The sequence below is a fragment of the Schistocerca gregaria genome, chromosome 5 (genome assembly GCF_023897955.1).
Source record: "Schistocerca gregaria isolate iqSchGreg1 chromosome 5, iqSchGreg1.2, whole genome shotgun sequence".
Taxonomy (NCBI): Eukaryota; Metazoa; Arthropoda; class Insecta; order Orthoptera; family Acrididae; genus Schistocerca; species Schistocerca gregaria.
Window position 1 is genome coordinate 193,556,777 of NC_064924.1, and position 21,177 is coordinate 193,577,953.

Sequence of the window (21,177 nt, forward strand, 5' to 3'; positions counted from 1 at the left end):
GGTGTGTGTCGACGCAACGATAATGAGTGGGAATTTAAAATAAATGTTTTGAGAAATGACTCTATCTTTTATGATTTACATCTGTTTCATGTTTTTATCCCTGCGCTGGTTATGAAATCAGGGTTATGGACAGGGCTCCACAATTAGTGCGTTCCGGTGTTTAATTTCCTCCCGTTTTCATATCTCCGCAAGACGGTGTTATACGTTGAAGGGTGAAAGCTAAATTAAATTTTTGTACTATATTTTCATTTCAGCCCCGCTGAATTAGCATAACATTATATTAGCGAAAGCAGAAAATTATGTAGCAAATAAAGTTTAATCTTACCTCAGGATTTTTTAAACTATATTGCGAAATATCTCTGTAGAACCGGACTGAAAGCCCTCATGGTAAATCTCTCAAATTACAGGCGGAAGTGTTTCACCTGCGAGATTATCAGTGAAAGTAAACATTTCACAGCACTGTGCTGTGATGCTGTAACGCAGGTGTCACATCAAAACTGTGCAGTATTGTATTGAGATACTGTACTACAACTTCAGATTACTTCAATTTCTATGAGTTTATCGGCGTTACTAAACACATTTGTCAGCGTCTCCGGGCAGTGTTCTGTGTCGACTATAATATCTTCCCAACTCTATTCCCTTCGAGTAAGCCGGCCGGTGTGGCGCTTCGTCTGGAACCGTGTGACCGCTACGGTCGCAGGTTCGACTCCTGTCTCGGGCATGGATGTGTGTGATGTCCTTAGTTTAGTTAGGTTTAAGTAGTTCTAAATTCTAGGGGACTGATGACCACAGATGTTAAGTCCCATATTGCTCAGAGCCATTTGAACCATTTTTTGAACCCTTGCAGTAAAGAATGTGGGGAGCTTGATGTAAGGCACTTTCATGTCCCGAGGGAGCCTAATTTTTATGAAAGTTAACGTAGTTACCATATGCTTTGCAGGGTCGAATTTCATTACGTGTATAAAGCATGAAATCTTTGTGTATAAAATGCAGAGTCCCGACTGACTGACTCACTGACTCATCAGAGGGTGCTGGTCCTATACTCTGGGCGTCGTTAAAAAGTTTTTTTTTTTTCGAAATTCCTCCTTAACGTAGTGAAATAGGGAATGAAAAGCAATTTTGAAAATATTTCCAGATTAGGGCAATTTTATGTCAACAACTGCGATAACTGGTATGTGATTTCCTGGTCAGAAATAAAGAAATCCGTGTTGCAGCTGTTTTGGAAATGTAACGCATGTGGGGGTGAAATAGTGGGTGATGATTCAAATGGCTCTGAGCGCTATGGGACTTAACATCTGAGGTCATCAGTCCCCTAGAACTTAGAACTACTTAAACCTAACTATCTTAAGGACATCACACACATCCATGCCCAAGGTAGGATTCGAACCTGCGACCGTAGCAGTCGCGCGGTTCCGGACTGAAGCCCCTAGAACCGCTGGGCCACCGCGGCCGGCAAATGGTAGGTGAAAATAGTTTTGAAAAGAAATCATTATTCAAGAACTACTAAAATATTTTTAAAGCTACATCGGTGAAAATTAGTATTTGAAGCCTCGGTTAGGAATAAAAAAAATATGTATTTCAATGTTTTGGGAAATTCAGTCCGTAAGTGGGTGAAATAGGTGATGAAATTAATTATAAAAGTATTTCATTGTAAAAGCATTTTTGAAGCTAAATCATTAAAATTTGAATTTGGATTCTCAGTTAAAAATTAAAATTATGTTACACTGTTTTTGGATATTCTACATCTAATACGGTGAAATATTGCCACCTTCAAGCAGCTCATACTGAAGGCTTTGCTTCAGAGTAGAATGTTCGAAATTCAACCCCCAAGAGGAAGAAATAGCGGACGAATGGCTATGAAAGATTTCATGGAATTATGTAATTAAGAAAGCATTTTCAAAGGAAACTGGACGACAATTTGTACTTGTCTTCTCTGTTAGAAAACAATTACCTGTTCCGCTATTTTAGGAAATTACAACACCAAGGGGGATGAAAATTTCTAAGAAAATATTTCGTAGTATCTAGCGACAACAATCGCCTTCCGGTCAGAAATACATTTGGAGTATATGATGCTTCTATCGCTTTAATTAGCGTGAAAAGTTTACATAATCCGACTTGCGAATAACGTAACAATTCGATTAAAGAAAAAAATGTACAGACCCTACAGTCTATACGAGCGAAGCAGTAGGCAGTAAGCTAGTAAGTAATGTTTTCAGAGTGTTACATAAAGATTAACCCCATAAAACTGTAATTATCTTACTATTTTATTCATGACTGTAATTATCTTCTACGTGAGTGTACTAATTGCTAATATCTGTTACATATACAGCAGTAAAGTTTTCATTTACAGAAGAATCATCCAATTTGACAAGGCTGTATCTCATACATACATGTACATACAGTCTTCGGGTACTTTTTAACACGTTTTTATTAGGTTTGTTTCTTATCCGTTTGCCTGTTCGGTACAAATTTAGCCATTCATTTTAAACTATCTCGCTGATGAGCTACAGACTTGAAAATTTCAAGCCCGAATAGCAACGCAAATACTATCTCTCTTTCTTATCATGTGTGTGGTGGGGAGTACTTTGTGCATTACTGCTATTTCTCCGTCTTTCCGTTATAGTCGCGAATGTTTCTGGATAAGAACGATTGCTGGTTAGAATCCGTTTAAGCTCAATCCACTCTGACTTTAATCTCCCTAAGTTTTACCTTCACGGCTTTACCACAAAATATACGTCGAAGAGGGCTATATATAGGATGACTAAAGTGAGGAGAAACTGAAATAAACCTCAAATTCACGACATGGCTCTGATACAACCTCATCAAAATGTTTGAAACTCACTTAAAACCGTCCACACACACACACACACACACACACACACACACACACACACACACACACACACACACACACACACGCAATACTAAAAAGGGCATAAATATTATCTATACACAAAGAAATTTTTAATGTAATGCCTTTTTAAAACTGTCTAAGAAGTGTAATATACACTCTAAGACAAGAAATAGACAAACCGTGAACGAATTATTCGAACTGGACGGAACTCGTTACCCTTGATGTACAATACTAACAAACAAATTATTACAATTTCAAGAAAATTGGATGATTGAATCAAAAGAAAAAGTTTCACAGACTGAGCAAGTCAGGAATGCGTTGGTCCAACGCTAGTCCTTGTGTAAGCACTTACTGGGCTTGGCAGTGATTGATAGAGATTATTGATGTCCTCCTGAAGGGTATCATGCCACCTCTGTCCAATTAACGCGTTTAATTGTTAAAAACCCGAGCACGTTGGAGGGCGCTGACCATAACCCTCCGAACGTTCTCGATTGGGAAAGATACAGCAACGTTCCTGACCAACGTAGTCCCGCTTCGAATTGGGCGCGAGCGGCCAGCGAAGAAGTGTCTGAAGAAGTCCTGAAAAGCAGTGGGACACCAAGTGTCCGTCGTCCGCCAAAAGGCCCGACAACGGGCAGTGATGTCTGGGATGTCGCTTCATTTTATAGCACGACCCCTTTGGTTATCATCCGCGGCTCCCGAACACCACAGCGATTCGCCAACGATGTTCTACGTCCCTATTTGTTACCCTTCATGGCAAGCCGTCCTGGCCTTAAATGTCAGCAAGATGATGCTCGCCCGAACACGGCGTGAGTTACCACTGCTGGCCTTGGTGTTAGCCAAACCCTACCTTGTCATCAAGGTCGCTAGATCTTTGCAGAATTTTGGGTAGCGCCCTCCAGTTGTCATGGGATTTTGGCGATCCAGCACGGAAGTTGGGCAGTATCTGGCACGATATCCCCCAGGAAGTCATCCACAAACACTATCAAGTAATGCCTAGTCGAATAAATGCTTATATGAGGGCCAGAGTAGGACCAGCCCGTTAGAGACTCGCTAAATTTATAAACCTCCTTCTCTTGAATAAATCACCAATTATTTTCTGAAGTTGTATTTGTTTGCCGGCCTGTGTGGCCGAGTGGTTCTAGGCGCTTCAGCCTGGAACCGCGTGACCACTACGGTCGCAGGTTCGAATCCTGCCTCGGGCATGGATGTGTGTGATGTCCATAGGTTAGTTAGGTTTAAGTAGTTCTAAGTTCTAGGGGACTGATAACCTCAGATGTTAAGTCCCATATTGCTCAGAGCCATCTGGACAATTTTTTTGTATTTATTTGTTTGTCTCTACATGTGCATCACATCTAGAGATTTTCGTCCCGTATGGAAAATTCTTTAGTGGTACGTCGTGTTTTGGTCTCAGAGTGTAATACCTCCTATACCCAAACAGATTGCTAACGTCATACAGACAGTCCTGAAAGTCATAGCCCTGAAAATTTTTGGCCATGAATTTGTAATAGCTATAGCGAAATTTGCCAAATTTAAAACGAGAAAACGTAGGGCGCATGCAATAAATAATAATAGAAAGTATCTCTCGCTGAGAAATATCACACAACAGTTGATACTGTCATGTAGAAGAAGGTGTAATTAGATAGTATAATGATTCTCACCATTTGTGAATACTTCCAGAATCTACTCGAACCGAACATAGAAATTAAAATTTCACTGTTTAGATGAATTTTGAACTCATGACCCGCCAAGCATCGGTCTAGTACCACAACCACTACACTACAGTGAATGTGCTACACTGCGACAATATGATTTGCACTGCAATAAAATGATTAGTGGCTTAGATGAACTATTCATGTGTCAAGTATCGATTCCATGTAGTCCGCGTTCTTCATTTTGAATTCTTCAAGTAATGCTTCAGCTTTTGAAAATTCACGTGCACAAATTGTCGGGGGCATGTTTATGGTATTAAGATTCTGTATGGGAAATTATGATATTCTTTTGAATCCTTCGAAAAATGTGTCCACAACAAAGATCCTTATTTAAATATTAACAATTAAGGGCTAATTACTCGTATAGATCTCACAAAATTCCATTATGCCGTTTACCTGACGCTTGGCAAGAATCCAGTAGTGAAACTCGTCCAGTAAGTTTTGCGGAGAACTCTGCTATTTTTATACAGCTCTTCCGAAGTTGTTGGGTGACGTGGTCCATACAGGAAGTGTCTCAGATGCGCCCACAAAACAAAGACATATTGTGAGGTCAAGAGAACTAGGAGGCCAGTGATGCAAAGCGAGAACTGTACACTCTGCACAGCCGTGGAAGACTTCCGAAGAAGATCACGAAACTAATAAAAACGGGATATGTTGAAACGGAGAGAACAAAGCGCCTATTGTTGCTGTGTTGTCGCCATATCGTCTAGATGCACACTAGGTACTGAAAGAGCAAGCAAGGTAGCTGCACCACGGAGGCCCCTTTGAGTCACCACACGAACTGATTACTCACAACTGGCAACAGGCTAAGCATTTAGTTTAGATATATCAGTTAAAATTTCCAGTAATTGTATGTTCATTCATGTAAAAGATTTTAAAAGAAACTGGCATCAAATCTAAGGCTATTTTGAACGCCTCACAGCTTCACTTGACGTGTTCCTGTTGGTGGTGGTGGGACGTTACCCTCCTCTGATATCCGGAGTGACTTACCCAGCCTGTTATACGGGGTGCGTACTGTTTAACTTGTGTTCCGAACGAAAGAAGTATTTTGCTTTTAAATAAATCAGAGGCAGAGGAGCTCGTAAAAGAAACACTAAAATCATGAGAATCATAGGAGACCAAACCCCAGCCCCTTGTATCCATGTCCTGGCGCTTTGTCACAGTACGTGTGGCTCCCCCCATTGGAGGTTCGAGTCCTCCCTCAGGCATGGGTGTGTGTTTCGTCCTTAGCGTAAGTTAGTTCAAGTTAGATTAAGTAGTGTGTAAGCTGAGGTCCCATAAGCACTTACCACCACTACATTAAGATAATGGGCCAGTAGTAGCTGATACGGTCTTGTAAAATAGGATAAATCTTTTTGAAGACAATTTACAAGCATTAGGAAAGTAAAAATAAAAAGAACGTTTACCAGATAAGGTGAAAGGTTTGTTATGTACCTATCACGGCATCCAGGAGCAATTAACTTAGTTCCAGAAAAGCAGTAGCAGGAATTTTTGCAGTTTATTGAGCTTAAGAAAGTATTGGCAAAAGGCACTTGTTTCCCGTGAAATACTCATTACTATGAGGGTTTTTGAAACAGTTCCATTTGAGATTGCGACATTAATCCTCGTAAGGTGCTCGTGTCTCATATGATTTTTAAAGACTTTTGATGGTCTACAATTTAGAAAACGTTCGGTTTTAAGAAACTACTACTTTGTTTTCCCCTTAGGAAGTATTTTCTGACAAAATATATTTGGGAGCTTTAGCTTTGCATCCACAGAAATATCGCTTCGCAAGCTGTTCGGTTCTCGTTAGACTCTCTGTAATTTTAACGGCCATTACTACAGCAAATGCTGACAATGTTCACTTTGCCAAAAATGGAACGTGTATGGCTGCAGTAAGGTGGGTATAAAGAAGTGAAGTCAGTGTTTCTTTTTTAATAATGGAATATCTAATACTGTGGAAACCAAATAAGTTTGTAAAATGAGTCACTTACTCTCAGGTTACTAGGTTTCAACCTTCACAATTCATACATTTTGTAAGTTTTCTCTCAAGGTAATAGGCTCTTTGCAAGATGAGGAAATAGCAGATATATTAATGAGCATATCTGATGGTAATGAAATACTGTGGAAGACGATGTTTCGGAATGCAGCTTTTCATCATCACTAGTAGGCGCACCTGATACTCTAGAGCAGCAAGTTTTAAGCATTGGAATTACGATGTAAAAGGATAAATTAGCTTAATGGCAAAACGTCTTCCGAGATTGTCCTAAGTGCATACTCCGAAAATTATTTAGAGCAGTTAGTCCACGAACCCACGCGAATTGTAAATGGTTGCGAAAACACACTTGACCTCTTGGCCACAAACAATCCAGAGCTGATAGAGAGCATCATGACTGATACAGGGATTAGTGATCACAAGGGCATTGTAGCTAGGCTCAATACCATTTCTTCCAAATCCATCAGAAACAAACGCAAAATAATTTTATTTAAAAAAGCGTATAAAGTGCCCCTAGAAGCCTTCCTAAAAGACAATTTCCATTCCTTCCGAACTGACTATGCGAATGTAGACGAGATGTGGCTCAAATTCAAAGATATAGTAGCAACAGCAATTGAGATATTCATACCTCATAAATTGGTAAGAGATGGAACGGATCCCCCGTGGTACACAAAAAAGGGCCGAACGCTGTTGCAGAGGCAACGAAAAAAGCATGCGAAGTTCAGAAGAACGCGAACTCCCGAAGATGGGCTAAAATTTACAGACGCGCGAAATTTGGCACGTACTTCGATGCGAGATGCCTTTAATAGGTTCCACAACGAAACATTGTCTCGAAATTTGGTAGAAAATCGGAAGAAATTCTGGTCGTATGTAAAGTATACAAGCGGCAAGACGCAGTCAATACCTTCGCTGCGCAGTGCCGATGATACTGTTATCGACGACTGTGCCGCTAAAGCGGAGTTATTGAACACAGTTTTCCGAAATTCCTTCACCAGGGAAGACGAATGGAATATTATAGAATTTGAAACACGAACCTCTGCTAGCATGAGTTTCTTAGAAGCAGATACCTTAGGGGTTGCGAAGCAACTCAAATCGCTTGATACGGGCAAGTCCTTAGGTCCAGATTGTATACCGATTAGGTTCCTTTCAGATTACGCTGATACTATAGCTCCCTACTTAGCACTCATATACAACCGCTCGCTCACCGATAGATCTGTACCTACAGATTGGAAAATTGCGCAGGTCGCACCAGTGTTCAAGAAGGGTAGTAGGAGTAATCAATTTAACTACAGACCTATATCATTGACGTCGGTTTGCAGTAGGGTTTTGGAGCATATACTGTATTCAAACATTATGAATCACATCGAAGGGAACGATCTATTGACACATAATCAGCATGGCTTCAGAAAACATCGGTCTTGTGAACGCAGCTAGCTCTTTATTCGCACGAAGTAATGGCCGCTATCGACAGGGGATCTCAAGTTGATTCCGTATTTCTAGATTTCCAGAAAGCTTTCGACACCGTTCCTCAAAAGCGACTTCTAATCAAGCTGCGGGCCTATGGGGTATCGTCTCAGTTGTGCGACTGGATTCGTGATTTCCTGTCAGGAAGGTCGCAGTTCGTAGTAATAGACGGCAAATCATCGAGTAAAACTGAAGTGATATCAGGTGTTCCCCAGGGAAGCGTCCTGGGACCTCTACTGTTCCTGATCTATATAAATGACCTGGGTGACAATCTGAGCAGTTCTCTTAGACTGTTCGCAGATGATGCTGTAATTTACCGTCTAGTAAGGTCATCCGAAGACCAGTATCAGCTGCAAAGCGATTTAGAAAAGATTGCTGTATGGTGTGTCAGGTGGCAGTTGACGCTAAATAACGAAAAGTGTGAGATGATCCACATGAGTTCCAAAAGAAATCCGTTGGAATTCGATTACTCGATAAATAGTACAATTCTCAAGGCTGTCAATTCAACTAAGTACCTGGGTGTTAAAATTACGAACAACTTCAGTTGGAAGGACCACATAGATAATATTGTCGGGAAGGCGAGCCAAAGGTTGCGTTTCATTGGCAGGACACTTAGAAGATGCAATAAGCCCACTAAAGAGACAGCTTACACTACACTCGTTCGTCCTCTGTTAGAATATTGCTGCGCGGTGTGGGATCCTTACCAGGTGTGATTGACGGAGGACATCGAAAGGGTGCATAGAAGGGCAGCTCGTTTTGTATTATCGCGTTATAGGAGAGAGAGTGCGGCAGATATGATACACGAGTTGGGATGGAAGTCATTACAGCATAGACGTTTTTCGTCGCGGCGAGACCTTTTTACGAAATTTCAGTCACCAGCTTTCTCTTCCGAATGCGAAAATATTTTGTTGACCCCAACCTACATAGGTAGGAATGATCATCAAAATAAAATAAGAGAAATCAGAGCTCGAACAGAAAGGTTTAGGTGTTCGTTTTTCCCGCTCGCTGTTCGGGAGTGGAATAGTAGAGAGATAGTATGATTGTGGTTCGATGAACCCTCTGCCAAGCACTTAAATGCGAATTGCAGAGTAGTCATGTAGATGTAGAAATAGACCCCTGCCTCAATTTGGACAGCAAGCAGCATATTATACAGCTGTCCTGATTCCAGGATCAACAAGATTTGCCACTCCTTCAGTACTGAAGGAATGCGTGTATATGGAGAAATTTTTTTTAAAAAAAATAGATTTTTTTAACTAAGATGCTTACATTGCTGTTGATATCAGGAGTTTCTAACTCACATAATGAGTCCGCTGCAAGTTTATGGAACGAGTACTAAGAATGCCCAGTTTTCAGAGCTACAATGTCACTAGAAACATTCAAGGGTTATTCGATCTGATGACGGTGAAACAAGACTACAAAGACGTGAACAAGGTAAATTTGCGCCTATGAAGGATTTCGGAGACATGGGTAGAAATATTACCCAGATTATACAATCCCAACATGTTTGTTACAGTAGATGAACAACTGCTTGCATTCCGGGGAATCGCCCTTCCCGCCAGTATATATCTAGTAAACCGGCTAAGCGGGGCATCACGTTTTGTGTACTTTATGACTGTGAAACAAATTATGTGTATAAAATTCAGTCATATACTGGGAAACGAGCACACAGTGCCCATGGAAACAACCAAGGTCTAATGTCGCAACTGAGTTGTGTTATGGCTTCAAAGGAAATAACATTACTGGTGACAACTTTGTCACCAAGAACTAGCACAAATGCTGATAAAGATAAATATCACTATGATTGAAACTGTGCGAGTAAACAAGCCTTCTGTACCACCGAAACTACTGCAGATGGCGGATATTCCTAATTACAAATCAACATTTGCTTCCACAAAGGACGCAACGCTTGTATTGCACATCCCAAAGTAACATAAATGTGCGAAACACTCTATGTAAAATTCATTGATTCCACGAAGAGAAAACCTCAAGTTATTTGAGACTACAACGCTACAATAGGAGCTGTGGACACGCAGGACAAAACGGTGATGGATTTTTCAGTAAAGAGGAGGACAAACAGATGGCCTAGTGTTGTGTTTTTAGATATGCAAATACCTCTTATGTACTATACGTGGCAAATTACTCCAGTGGAAAGCAAACACCCCACAGCGAACTAGTATGTTGTAGACATTTTCCAAAAGGAAATCCTCTAAAGGAAGCTGTAGAGGCAGTATCGTTTATATCTGCACCCTCTACTTTTGAAGAAAATGATCCTAAGAGAAGAAGATAATCAGATATCGTCTACGCGGATAAACTAATCAAACAAGTTCAGTGAAATGTGTTAAGAGTAAAAATTTCACTTGGAAGGAACATCTTACATACACATTAACATCTTACGTACACATTTACAAATTGTCAGTAACAATTAGGCATCGTACAGTAAAATCTACACACAGAAAATAATAATATTCTGTTATTGTCTTGTTGTACTATTCTATTAAGCAGTTCGAATCATTAATACATTACACTATCTACATTATAGCTCTATTTACTATTTCTGTACACAAATGTGTGTATACTTCCAAAAAAGTCTTTTTTTTACCTGGGTTAAAGTTGTTAATCGACGAGTTTGTCACAAATTATAAGCCTATTCCATATACGGTGAGGACCTGGTTGGTCACTGGATGGAGCTGACACTACGTCTGCACACGTTAGTCAATATCGTTAAATTCCGGATTGGGCACGATGAGCTCTGGCGCCACGTTCAAGCAAATCCCAGATGCTTTACATCGGTTTCCGATCTGGTGAGATTGGGAGCCAGCATCTCAATTGGAACCACTCATACACTCCTGGCCTTGTGAAAGGCCGCATGACCTCGTTAAAAAATGCCACTGTCGTTGTGAGAAATGATAGTCATTTTACAATTTTCCCTCGCCTTTATAGTGAGTGGCACGAGCTCCACTGGACCAATCGATGCCCACGTGAACGTTGCCCAGAGCATAATGGAGCCGCCGGCAGCTTGTCTCCGTATCGGAGTATAGGTCAGAAGCTGTTGTCCTAAAGGAAGGCGAATTCTCGCACTCCCATCGGCATGATGAAGAACGTTCTGCCATGTGTCCATTTCAGTCGTAGTAGCCCATGTCACGGCTTTAACATTGGATAAGCAAGGTCATGCAGGGTCCCATCATTAGGAGTGTTCACACACACTTGCACTCTGCCCGGCATTAAAGTCTGATGTTATTTCCGCCACAGTCGGCCGCCTATTCTGTTTTACTCGTCGGCCCAGTCTACGACGTCCGACATCTCTAATGAGGTGTGGCCGCCCAATACCACGATGTCTGCAGGTGGTTTCACCCTCGTTCCGTCAAGTGTTGAAGACACAAATTGCAGCACTCCTTTAACACGTGACAAGTCGTGCAGCTTTCGAAATGTTCGTGATGAGCTCGGACCATCACAATCTGCCCTCGGTCAAACTAAGGTTGCGCGCCTTCCCCATCTATCACCTGAGATCAAATCGATAGCATTGCGTCACATACGCTGCTTTAGTATAGGGTGCATTGTCACGCTGATATAATCACTGTCTTCTAACTGATCTTCTGTTGCACGCAGTACACAATGCCACGAAAGACGCTCAGATATTTCCGAATTTTTCAATAAGGAGACGACACCCTAACCACGAAAAACACTCAGTCCCTTTTACTGTGTTGCGATTGCTTTTTTCATTGAAAATCTTAAGTTGCCTGCCGTAAAACAAAAAATAAATAAATTAGGCAAAAGCGATAGTCTTATACTAAATCCTCACGGAGTTGTATTATGCTTAAGTACTGATATAAACGGTCTAGTTGTTGTAGGTAATATTAAAGACCTTATCCAAAAACATTGACCATAAACACTCTGTATAGTTAGACGACAGGCATGTTGCTCACAGTTACCTGCTCACACAGGCCTGGTCTAGGACAGAGGTAAAAATGTAAACAGTATATGGTCTCCTTCGAGAGCGATAGTCGACTGTGCGGTACAATCGTTACATGCAATGTCAGAACCTAAAGTACATAACTGATACTAAAGAGTGTACAACTAATTCACACACTTTAAAAGTAAAACTGAACAAAAGTTAACAACACAATAACGTACAATAACAAAGGAACAGTTGACATTGCATGCACAGAAATACATCGCCATTTGACAGCTATGACAGTAAGTGAACAATTATAAAGCACTCTTGCAAGATAATTACGTGAAACACACCATGAGCCACAATTAGGACCTCACATGTCGATCGTAAGACATTAAAAATGTAGTTGAAAGGATGCACTGCCTTTGGGAAGGTTAAAAGGTAAAGAACCCAACTGGCGATTATCGTATGTTGTTAGTAAAATTACAAGCCAGCTGTGTTAAATTAGATACAATTACCTTCAACAGAAGAGAAGGTACTCCAATGGTTGCACAAATGTGTATCAGCATTAGGTTTATAACACCATAAAACTTATTATACAATCGATACACTAAGGTGACAAAAGTCATAACTCCCAGTATAGTGTTGGACTTATTTCCGGCGTAGTGCAGCAATTCGGCATGGTATAGATTCCACAAGTCTTTGGAAGCCCCCTGCAGAAATTTGAACCGTGCTGCCTCTACAGGTATGTATAATTGCGAAAATGTTGCCGGTGCAGGGTCCTGAGCATGAACTGGCCTCTCAATTATATCCGATAAATGTTCGATGGGACACATACTAGGCGATTTGGGTGGCCAAATCATTTGCGCGAATTGTCCAGAATGTTGTATAAACCATTCGCGAACAAGTGTGCCCCACTGACGCGGAGCACTGCCATTCATAAAAATTCCATGTTTGTTTGGGAACAGGAAGTCCATGGATGGCCGGGAAATGTCTCCAAATAGTCGATCATTACCATTTCCAGTGAGTGATAGGTAGAGCTGGACCAGAGGATACAGTCCATTCCGTGTAAATACAGCATATACCAATGAGACACCACCACCTCTCACAGTGACTCGACAATTTGGGTCCAATTCCTCGTGGCGTCTGCGTACACTAACACACTGCGATCAGCTTTTACCAACTGAAATCGGGACTCATCTGACCAGGCCACGGTTTTCCAATCGTTTAGCGTCCAACCGTTATGGTTGCGAGACCAGAAATGCGCTTCAGGTTTAAAATGGTTCAAATGGCTTCGAGCACTATGGGACTTAACATCTGAGAACTTAGAACTACTTAAACCTAACCAACCTAAGGACATCACTTACATCCATGCCCGAGGCAGGATTCGAGTCTGCGACCGTAGCGGTCGCACGGTTCCGGGCTAAAGCTCCTAGAACCGCTCGGCCCCAGTGGCCGACTGTGGGCGCTTCAGGTGGTTTCGTGCTGTTAGCAAAGGCATTCGCATTGTTTGTCTATAGCCATAGCCCATTAGCACCAAATCTAACGGCACTTAACTAACGGATATGTTCATAGTACGTCCCATATTGCTTGCTGCAGTTATTTCGTGCAGTGTTGTTTGTATTTAAGGACTTGCAGCTCTACGCAAACGACTCTGCTCTCGGTCGTTAATTTAAGGCTGCCGGCTGCTGCGTTGTCCTTGGTGAGAGAGAATGCCTGAAATTTGGCACACTCAGCACACTCTTCATCCTGCGGATCACGGAAAAGTCTTTTTATTCCCGTCGTGCGGCCATAATCATGTCTGTCACCTGTTGCCTTGCTATAGTGCATTATTGCTGTTAACTTTCGTTCGTTTCTACTTTTCAAATGTTTGGAATAGTTGTCCTCTCTTTCAATACCATTTGTGTACTTTCACTGTTTGTACTGACTGTGATCGCAGGGTTGATTATCGCGCTCTACGGAAGACAAGTACTACGAATGCAAGTCTACTTTTCTGCAAAGTACTGTACGCACCGTGTCGTGTCCGTTCACCATGACTGAGCCAGGCGGTCGGCAGAATGCTTATGACATGAATTTTTGGATTGCCTGCGAGAATCAGACCATTTGTGTCGAAACTATAGCACAGCTCGACGAGGATTTAGTGTAAGGCTGTTATAGGTATGAGTTGCCTGTTTTACTCGTTAACATGGGGTAGCTTTCAAAAAAAAAAAAAAAAAAAAAAAAAAGGTTCAAATGGCTCTGAGCACTATGGGACTTAACATCTATGGTCATCTGTCCCCTAGAACTTGGAACTACTTAAACCTAACTAACCTAAGGACATCACACAACACCCAGCCATCACGAGGCAGAGAAAATCCCTGACCCCGCAGGGAATCGAACCCGGGAACCCGGGCGTGGGAAGCTAGAACGCTACTGCGGGCTTTAGCCGAATTTCCTGTTCTGTTTGAATGCAGGCAACACGAAGATGTTTAGCGTCCGAAATCTGTCGTAACACGATAATAATACAGCTGAGATGGTTTTCATTTATTATTAACATTAGTGTTAGGTTTGGTGCTCAAAATGACCAAAATTTTTCACTCTCATACCTTAACCCCAACTTCTCCGTACTTTCCTGTTAGCAGTATACATGATGGCAGGTAGCGGTCTCTAGGCAATCGCCAAACTGAAAACCTTCGGCATCGGTGTGCCACGTGATACAACGTCATTAATCATTCCAAAACATTCGTTTCCAGCCAGTGGTGTCCAGTAGCGCCTTCCTTTACATCAGCTCCAACGTCCCTCAGCATTCTGAAGATTAGGGCTTATTGGGAGCAGTTCGTCAATTCTACGCCATTCTTTTAAACTTCGTGTGCACAGTAGTTGTGCTAGCGCGACTGATTCCTTCTCTTCTCATCAGGCATTTTTTCATGTACCTCCACCGTAATCGAAGGTCTGTGTGCGTCACTAGGTAAGGTTTGTCCGGTCTTCGTTTGTCTACGGTTCTTCCGTTACGTTTCCACAGTCATATCACCCTTAGCTGGGTTGAAATGTCCCTTATGCATTCGTCACTCAGGTGACATCCAGTAACTAGTCCACGTACGAAGTCACTGAGCTCTCCCGGCAGATCCGTTTTGCTGCTACTGCTTTTTTCTGACAATAAGGTACTTCTTGCTCCTTGCACTCTGAAGGGTCCACCTCTTGTGACATTTAGTGGTCAACTGCACACCAAGTAGGGGTTGTCCTGATATTTTAGTAAGATTACGTATTTTTTGGTGTAAAGAGTTGTGAGATGCGCATCGAGCGATCGCTCATGTTCATACATTAAGGATGATTGCAGAATGTGGTGTACACAACGTGGCACTACACAAAACTGGCACATAGGGAACACGACACGGATCTGTACGTTCACGGTATTGGTGGTAAGTTGAGAAAACCGTCGCGAAACACATGTGCTACAAAACGCCACTGTTCCGTGCGCATGTACCGCGACATCAATATCGGATACGATCACCATGCACAAGTACACAGGCCGCACAACGGGTTGGCATACTCTGGATTAGGTGGTTGAGCAGCTGCTGGATATAGCCTCCCATTCTTGCACCAGTGCCTGACGGACCTCTTGAAATGTCGTAGGGGTTTGACGTGCAGCGATACGACGACCAAGAGCATCCCACACGTCCTCGATGGGTTTAGGTCTGGAGAACAGGCAGACCACACCATTAGCCAGATATATTTTGTTTCAAGCTATGCCACCACGATGGCAGCTCGGAGGGGTCATGCATTATCATTCATGAGGACGAAAGTTAGCCCCCTGCACCCCTGAAAAGACAGACATACTGGTGCAAAACGACGTCCCGACACACCTGACCTGTTACAGTTCCTCTGTCAAAGACATGCAGGGGTGTACGTGCACCAATCATAATCCCACCCCACACCATCAAACCACGACCTCCATACAGGTCCCTTTCAAGGACATTAAGGGGTTGATATCTCGATCCTGGTTCACGCTAGATGAAAACCCGGCGAGAATCACAGTTCAGACTATCCCTGGACTCGTCCATGAACATAACTTGGGACCACTGTTCCAATGGCCATGTACTGTGTTCTTGACATCTGGCTTTACAGGCTCTCCAGAGACCAGCAGTTAGTGTAATGCACTTGCAGGTATATGAGCGAATAAACCATGTCTGTTCAGTCGTCGTGTAGACTGTGTGTCTAGAGACAACTGTTCCTGTGGCTCGGGTAAGGTCCCAAGCAAGGCTACCTGCAGTACTCCGTGGCCATCTGCGAGCACTGATGGTGAGATATCGGTCTTCTTGTGGTGTTGTACACTTTCGACGTTCCGTACTGTAGCGCCTGGACACGTTTCCTGAGTTCTGGATTCGTTGCCATAATCTTGAGGTCACACTTTGTGGCACACGGAGGGCCCGCGCTACGACCTGCTGCGTTTGACCAGTCCTAGTATTCTACCCCTCATAACGCCATCAATATATGTTCCTTGAGCCATTTTAAACACAGTCACTATTATCACGTTTGACAACGTCAGCACACTTACTGGCTGCACCGTGCTCTTACATGCACCAACACACCTCTGCGTATGTGGACTGCTGCCAGCGCCACTGTGCGACGACCGCAGGTCAAATGCGCCGCATGAGCGTACCCCGAGGTGATTTAAAGCCCAAAACCGCCCACCAGAGTGTTGTTTCACCGTTTATCAGCATTATCCTTAATTTATGAGCATGCCTGAACTTGTATCCGTCCGGCTCACTGAATTCCATACAATAGCTCCCGCATCCTGTCATAGATCTCCAAAATTGGAATTACTGTTTTATAATATCTGAAGTGGTTATATTCCAACACCAGAATCAGGCAAAGAAAAGTTAATTTTGCCGAGAATACTGGAAGTATTATACTGACTTTCTGACGAGGGATTTTTCTGTTCCTTTCAAACAAAGTCATTTATTTAGATTAATATCTTCTTCCCCATAAAACACAAATTAATAATCTAGTAAAATGACACATTTTCTCTGGAAAGGTATTCACAACAAGTCGAATAATCAAAAATGTTCTAATCTGTGCGAAATCTTAAGCGACTTAACTGATAAGGGCATCAGCCCTTAAGCTTACACACTACTTAACCTAAATTACCCTAAGGACAAACACACACACCCATGCCCGAGGGAGGACTCGAATCTCCGCCTGGACCAGCCGCACAGTCCATGACTGCACCGCCCTAGACCGCTCGGCTAACTTCGCGCGGCCAAGTCGAATAATCAAAGAACTTAACTTTGATAACGGACAAATTTAGTCGTCACAAATCGTTGCTCGGGAGAAAAGATTACATACGTTGTTTGTATCCAAGTATAATTTCCATTTGAATAGCACGAGCTTCCGGTGGGTGTAAAACGGAAATATACAGGGTGTCACAGCTATCTTGTGCACCCAAGATATCTCTGGAACAATAACAGCTATTGGAAAACGACTTTCACCGGTATCAATGTAGGGCTGGGGCCCATGAATGGACGTATTTGGAAACATTCTAAAACTAAATCATATGTGTTTTTTAACACAAACTTTTGTTTTTCGAAATGGACCTCCTATATTTTTTCTTCAGCAATCCATAGCATGACAAAGCACATACACAATGGCGTTGATTGCATCGCAATATTCCCATTACATCCCGAGATATTAAGACGCGAAATTGACGCTTGAAATACCTGACATGCGCTGCTCAGGCGTGAACCCCATGCTTCCCGTAATCGCGATGTGATTGACATGCGTAATCATACTTCCATACTTATCGAGAGGTCCGAAACGAATAATACGGTGTGCTGCCATCCTGCATTAAAGTCGTACATTCCAGCAGGTATTTATCCCATAAGCTAGGAGTGATGCAGTTCTGTAACATATTTGTGTACCGCAACGTTTGTCACACAGTTAACTTCGATTATCATTAATCCGTTACTAAAAAGTTAATGCCGTTCAACGTTAAAACTTTACTTTACTGTAGATCTAGTGCAAGTGACAGTTAATCATTCGCTCGTAACAGTAAAATTCATATTGATGGTTTTAGTGAAACGAGCAGGTGGACTAAAAGTTTTACCGTTGTTTAGGTAAAAATGTTTTGATTTGGGAAGTTCAGGTAGGACATAGAAGATGAATGTAAACATGTTTAACCAATTAGTTTTAATATCACATAATTATCAATGTTATGTTTATCTAATGCGTTAAATGACAAATTGTTGCAAACATACGTTTCTTAACAACACTGAGTAAAATGACCCACTGTGATACTAAACATAGCGTTCACATCTCACTATCAAATTCCCATTGACTTGCATACACAGGGTCACTCTGTGCATGAAGGATGCCTTACTTCTTGCTACTCTTTCCTCTTTGATGGCTGTACAAGCATCAATAATGCGTTGCTTCATGTCCTCTGGTGTTGTTGGTTCATGTTGGTAAACAGCATCCTTCACTGCTCCCCAAAGAAAATAATCCAGCGGTGTAAGGTCCGGAGATCGGGCAGGCCACCTAACTGGGCCACCTCGTCCAATCCACCTACCAGGGATCTTACGGTTCAGAAGTCGTCGTGCTAGTAAGGCGTTATGTGCAGGGCATCCCTCATGCTGACACCACATGACCATTCTCCTGTTCAGAGGTACGGTGTCCAAGAGAACAGGAAGATTGTCTCGTATAAATCTGGAGTATTGTCTGCCATTTTGGATGCCATTTATAAAGAAAGGTCCGATAATGGTGTCTCCAATAATCCCACACCAAACATTAACTTTCCACGGACGTTGATGCTCTACCTGATGGAGCTATTTTGGATTGTCTACGGACCAATAAGGCATATTTCTCATATTGACAATGCCTTTGTTGGATAATGATGCCTCGTCGGTAAAGAGAACACCTGCAAAAAAAATTTGGATTAGTCAGACGTTTTTGCTGAGTCCTCCGACAAAATGTTACCCTATTGCCGAAATCATTTCCATGAAGATCCTGGTGTAAATGAACATGGTAAGGATGAAATTTATGACGTTTAAGAATACGCTGTGCACTTGATTTCGACACACCAACTTCACGTCCAATTTGACGTCTGCTGATTTGAGGATTCACAGCTATGGTAGCGAGTACAGCAGCTTCAGCACTTTCACCTGTGCGTGTTCTAGGACGATGTCGAGGTCTTCGATTTAAGCTTCCCGTTTCACGTAGACGAGATGTGAGACGACCAAACATCCGGCGCGAAGGCGATGGCTTGTCAGGGAATCGTCTTCTGTACTGTCGTTCTGCGTGAACAGCATTTCGTCCACCTACAACAGGGTACAGTACAGGTATGTAGAGTAGGGTAGAAAACAGACATATTAACTTAATAATCATAATGTTCGCTAACAGTACTATCAACAAACAAGCCATCTCATAACGTATTTCCCGTCAACGTACATTCTCCATAGATCAGCAGCATTTATACCATATCTTTATGTGTGTACATTATACTGTACAGTATACGTTCCACAGCACAACGTTTATTCACAATGTGTACTACCTCCGTGCCGTCACTAGATTACTCTGATGCACGACTACACTGGCAAGCGGTGTACTGCACGCCAAAGCAACAACAAATGGGATGCTCGGATGGTGGTGGAGTAAAGGAATTTGCATGTGTCGCAAATCATAAACAAGGCGAAGTGGAAACTGTGGCAGTAGTGGGACCTACGTTGAACACTTGACTAGGTAGAGCCAGGCCCTGCGCGACAGGCACAATGGGTCATATAACGCATTAGATAAACCTTATTTTGGGTGTGCAGGATAAATAAGACAACCTGACGGGTGTACACCGATCGGTAATAGTTCATATTGTGTACGTAGATACCTGAAACGCGCAAGAGGGAAACCATTATGTGCTTATGAGAGTTGATGGCAGCAGACCGTATTATTCGTTTCGGACCGCTTGATAAGTATGGAGGTGTGATTACACATGACAATCACATCGAGATTACGGGCAGCATGGGGCTCACGCCTGAGCCTCAGGACGTGCGCTAGCAGCGCATGTCGAGTGTTTCAAGCGTCAGCTTCGCGTCTTAATATGTCGGGATGTAATGGGAATATTGGGATGCAATCAACGCCATTGTGTATGTGCTTTGTCATACTATGGATTGCTGAAGAAAACATATAGGAGGTCCATTTAAAAAAAAAAAAAACATAGGTTTGTGTTAAAAAACACATATACTTTCGTATTAGAATGTTTCCAAATACGTACATTCATGGGATCCAGCCCTACATTGATACCGGTGAAAGTCGTTTTCCAGTAGCTTTTATAGTTCGAGAGATATTTTGGGTGGACAGGATAGCTAGAAGCATTACGCTTCGCCTCTATGCGAACACAGGAAAATATAAATCGTCTCTATCCAAGATGGAAAGAAATGGATTCTCGAGGATTTATTTGAATTAGTCTGCTACTTCTATTCTTTTTCTGCAGGTGATAGTATACACAAACGTTCAAACGATTCAAAAAGGCCAGTGATACTTTTCAGCGCGTCTGTTACACATGCTTCACCTATCTAACTGCGTTTCCGGCAGCGACAAATATAACGATGCCCTTGGAGTCTAAATTGTCTCTCTGTTATAATTTACCCAAGGAACTGATGATTTCAGTGCATTCTTTTATGCATAGAATTCTAGAGTACTTTCTGTACACAACTAGAAATTGCTGGTCGCTAGAGACGCATAGCAGTTATCTCGGTATCTGGCTATTTAATATTCAAACCACTCATTTCGTGTCTTTCATTGTCTCATAAACGACATATTGTAGTTCATAAATCTGCAATTAAGTTTGAAGGAGCTTTAATCTGTCACTTCGGAGCATGGCCTTATTTCTACTACGACTGAATTAAGTTATAAACATTACGTAGGCTCTTATTTAAATGGGAATGAGATTATACTTCTGTGCGTGATCGACAAACAAGCGTGAACAACGACTTAACACGGTTAGGCCTAAGATGACCTAGAAATGTGGCTCCGCGGTTAGCGCAGTGGGCTATAATTCTATATGTGCATTATTCAAACTCTTATCGGACCATTTTGGATTACGTATTCCCCACCTTCTCTGAAGAGGTTAAACTGAATTCGGGGAAGACACGCAACAATAAAAAAAAAAGAAATGCAGTCAGTTTCCATCATCATCCTTGGGCTATTCGAGCTATATCTGTGTTGACCTCGTTATCGATAAGACCTGAAACCTTAATCTTCACTCGGTTAGGCCCACGTTAAGCAGTCAAAATGTCCCTCAGATTTGCATGGG